Here is a 5063-nt window from a genome sequence, read left to right on the forward strand (position 1 = left end):
GGATCAAGACCTTATTATTGATATTATTAAAATACTCAATAGCGGTGCGTAAACATTTGTCATAGGAGGGCAGTAACATCGTACGCTCGAAAACCGTTGCCAAGCAATCCATGCCACACAGAGGACGAAAGAGAGGATGGTCATATCAGGGAAACTGGGAAGTGTGTCCTTCGTAGATCGTTCGTATGAACATACATAGGGCAAAATATATCGTTCGAAACAAGACGCACAAGACCAGCTGCCACTTAAAAGTTCTATGAAATAATATCAAAATTCTTTACACATTTTTCAAATAGTTTCGCGAAGACGTATCGACCAGTCAAATAAATACCGAAATGATAGGCCTGCAAAAAACAAGTTCCAACAGAAGATACTTAAGACGTTTTACATACATGCTGTATGTGCGATGTTTTTTCTCTCTCCCTGCTGGATACGGAATGAGACGGCCCGTTGATTATCGTGGTTTGGTTAAACGACAAAATTATATAAATATCGCAAGACGGCAGTACAAAATAAAATTGTGTTAGAAGAGATAATGGACTTATCGCTCAGTTTCCGCCACCCTTAATGCGAAATAAAACTATTGAATGAAGCGCCAGTTTGATGCAGGTCCAAAAGCACATAGGGAAACATTACAGCTTTTCCTAGTCTGAAGTAAATTTTCTGGCATTGCACATCATTAGACGCTTATGAGACTTTTCATCAATGCATAGTAGCGCACCTTAAGGACAACATTCTTTCAATACTCATACAGTAAATTTTACTTTTAGCTCAAATTTTTGCCCAGGGGAGAATATTTAAATTCACTATTCCTGTTCTTCTTAACGCCAACGCAGTTTACGAAGCAAAAGTCGAAGAAACTCCCTTTCAAACGCCTCAAAATCCAACAGCAATTCAAAGATATGATCTCTATGTAAAGCTGTTGGGGTTGCTGATGTGACCTATCAGGGCGTATTGTCGAAGGGTGTTGACTTTTGTCCAAATTTGACGAACCTGAGATAGCAAAAGCTCTGCAAGTCAGTGTAGATAAAGAGGATTACGACAGTTCTCCTCTAGATAAAAATCGGATTCTAAAAATATTTTCTGTTAGCTCTTCGAGAGATAACCCACAAGAGTAGTCCATCGGGAATGTTAAATGTGATTCTTTCCCACTCTTTTTATGCATTATAACAATATTATCCGTGTCATGTATACCTTGATGCTGACTCTTAACTCTTTTTAAAAAGTGAACGACATCTTTTTAACTGGTGTCAGAATACTGCATGATTTGAAAGGACAGTTTAAAAATTACCAGTGTCCTCTATTCTTTGTCGCTTGGTGAAAAGTTTATCGCGTATCTTTAGAGTGCATGCGAATAGAAATCTCCTTCGCCAGCTAAATCCGTAATTATCCACAGAAGCAACAAATCATCCTGCGCTCATATCCTCATCATCCTGCCTCACCGGTTAAGAGAGGCTTGGGCGCTACCCTCTGTTTTTAATGCAACTCAAAACGATATCTGGCACAGCGATTAAAGCACCATAAAGTCAACCGTCAGGTTGGTTAATCTGTTGTTGATGCCACCACTAAGAAGATATCCTATCAAGGTCACCAATGCCCTTTCTTCATGATTGGGCTCGCCCTTCTAAAAAAGCACATAATTTGCGAAACCTACGAAGTTTACAAATTTCAGCCATCGATTGTAGTATTAAAAGATGCTTCTCACGCCACTTACTGGTTGTTGCGCCAGTAGTGCTGTTGCCTGCAGTTATCACAGTTTTTTAGCTACATTTTTAACATACTACCAACATCCAGCTGAAATTATTATTTTTTTGCTATTTTTTTAAATCAAAATTAATAGTGTTATAGACCACGTTGTAGATCAGAGTGATCTCTTTAACTCCTTTAAGACTATACCAATGTAGGTACTCCATAATTCCTCTTCAATAACAATGAATGCTTCTGGAATAACGTTTTGCGTCAGAACCGCCAGTTTATTTGTATTGGCAGAGGCACTTATTATTATACCTGTTATTGATGCAGTAGAAGAGCCAGCAAATCAAGACAATGGACAGTGAAGGCAATTAGGAAACGAAAAATGGCAAGAAAGCAGGAGTATCAGGTGCTTAGCGTCTTGATGTACTGAAGTTGACGTTATTTACAAAACTTGTAAATTGGTCTATAACGGTTATTGTTATCGTCCTAACGAGTAGAGATTAGATACAATTTGATTTTGTTTCGGGACCTGGCACTAATATTTACTTAGATAGCTTCAGGAAAATTATTTAGGAGAGAGAAAGAATCTCTATTTTGCCTTAGTAGATTTTGAGAAACGTCTTGGTAGAGTGCCAGGTAATGTTGTTTGGTGGGTTACAACAATGCTAGAAGTTGTGTCAGGATTAACAATTTACTTAGTGATGAATTTAGCGTAAATATTGACGTACATTAGGGTTATGTACTTCAACCTTAGTTTTGTTTTAGTCTTAGAAGCGCTGTTAATGGAGTTGGGAACAGGGTGTCCATGAGAGTTATTGTATGCAGATGATCTGGTTCTTATAGTGGAGTCAAATAAAGTTTGAGAAGACGAGAAATCTCTCACTAGAGATACTTTGTTACTTAGGTGATATGTTGGATGGTGAAGAGGATGCTGGGAGAAGTGTTACTTTCAGGATAGATTCTGTTTAGAAAAGGTTTAGAGATTTATTTTTTTGTTGACTAGCAAACTCTTGTCGATTGAGGTAAAAGGTAGGTTATATGAGCCCTGTATTATATCGTACATTAGTACATTGGGTGGTGAAGCAGGAAGATCTTGACCGTTTTAAAAGGAACGATATGCGAATGGTTAGGTGGGAGTGTTACACCAGCTTGAGAGACAGAAAGAGTTATATGAGCTAAGAAGCAGGCTAGTTATTTGAACCATTAAAGATGTTATTTAGATAAGAAGATTGAGATTGTTTGGACAGAATTGAGGAGGGTGTATAGGGACTTTATATTTCTTGGAGTGGTAAAACTCGTTCCTGTAATAACAACTCAGGGGGTAAGAGAACTTGGGGAAGAGAATGGCAGAAGATAATAAAGACATACTTGATGCAGAGGAATTTGAGCTTATAATCAACACACTCTAGATGACATTAAAAGGATATTAATATACCCCATCCGAACAATAAAAGTATGGGCGTTAAGTCGATAATGATGATAATGATTTTACCGGAGATCATAAAAAGGCAGAGTTTGCTAAAAACGAGGTTACATTGTTTCTTTGTTATAAGAGAAACCAGATGCTTAGTAAACTTATGACAAAACAAAACCCTTGTAAAAATGCGAATCAAAATTGGTTGATTTAAGCTGTAATTTACTGTCAATAAATTCATAAAGCTTTTGCATTTGAATTTTATCGATGATCACATCCAAAATGTAGTTGCGAAAATAGTAAAATTACTATTATTCTAAACACATAAGAATATCCGGATACTGGAATCCCGGAAAGTATTAAGTATTAATACTACAAGTTCTTTTATAAAAAAAAGCTTAATTCTCCTAACCAACTAGTCAATAAAGCCAGTGGAAAAACCCATTTGGGCAACGGAAAAATGACAAATAGCCGTCATTCATATTTTGATGACGTCAGCACTGTCAAGTTCTTATGTATATATAAAAAAAATTTTAGAATTTTTTTAACCCGGGTAGCATCTACTGTGAAGAGCTTGAAACTCTGATCAAAATAATGTATGTCAACATGTTGTCGCATTCCTGCTAGGTTATGATCTAATTAAGAGAAGATTTAACTAACCAAGACTTTAAATCTACTTTGAGCGTTTGAAAACTTAGGTCGTTTTAAGACAATCTACACACTTAAAGTTCGCATGATTTTCTTAGGTTTTTGAAGCATTTTTAACTTTAAATTTGCAGCATCTTTTAAATGTTTTTCCATCACTCTTAACATGCGTGTGTTGGCCCTGATATCGTGTAAAGAAACGGTGTAAAGTTTCTCAAAAGAGACCGAACTTTTATTTTACTTAAGGCAAAGTGAAACTCAACGATTTCAATTTTCTTTTGCTGGTTTGTTTTGCATATTGTCATTTCAAGGTTTCGGTAAAGCAAGGCTCTTTTTTAAGAACAGCACTGAAAAGTTGCTTGTTTGTTAAAATGCTAAAAAGCGAACAGAATCATTAAAATTATTGTGGATTCGTCAATTTAGAAGACGTATGATTTAATGTGAAATAGCTTTTTAAGTGCCGCACATATACGGTCGGTGAAACTACTCTATACATTTTAACCTGTTGTCAGATAGATAAATTGAATTCGTTTAATATAACCGTTATAAAACAGGTAATACGAGTGAGGGCCAGATGTATTCTACGGTTGATGTGTGCAAACTCATGATCGCTCTGCATAAAACACCCGGGCGCCTATTATCGAACTAATATTTTAAAGCATCCTCGTCCCCAGGGCTTGTTGCGTATGTCAAAGCCGCTAGCGCTTACTTGACGGCTTTTATATTTTTGTACGTTACAAAGGATACAAATTTTCTCACAGCTTTTATATTTTTGTACGTTACAAAGGATACAAATTTTCTCAAGTTTAAAAACACCCCGAATGGTAGCCTTAGCGCTCGTAGCGTACAGCATTCACTTCCAGTGCGGAATAGCTAGGGATTAAAAAAAGCCAAGCAAGTCATACCAGAGCCAAGAACATAAAAGTATAAAACTACCCCTTCTACTAACGTTCAGCATTAGAATAGGATTGATATCTTGGCGGTTGTCAAGTTCAGTGATTGCTATGCTTGTGGGACTTTAGTAGCTCGAATAGGAGCTTTAAATGGGATGTATGAACCTCGTTGATAACAGTTCCAATGGAAAAGTTGTGCATTTAAAGCTCGACACTTGTTAGTGTTTTTGTCGACTATCAGAAACAAATTCAAGTGTTTGTTTACCAAAACTATCCTTTTTTTTAATTAGAGGTAGAAATGTAATTTCAACATTTTGGGTTTCAAATATAAAAATCTTAGGACCTCAAGACTTGATAAGCAACAAATCTCTTGAAGAGCAATCTATTATTCGTGGGTAGAAAATATAGAGGGTAGA

This window comes from Hydractinia symbiolongicarpus, chromosome 4 (assembly GCF_029227915.1).
Source record: "Hydractinia symbiolongicarpus strain clone_291-10 chromosome 4, HSymV2.1, whole genome shotgun sequence".
Lineage (NCBI taxonomy): Eukaryota > Metazoa > Cnidaria > Hydrozoa > Anthoathecata > Hydractiniidae > Hydractinia > Hydractinia symbiolongicarpus.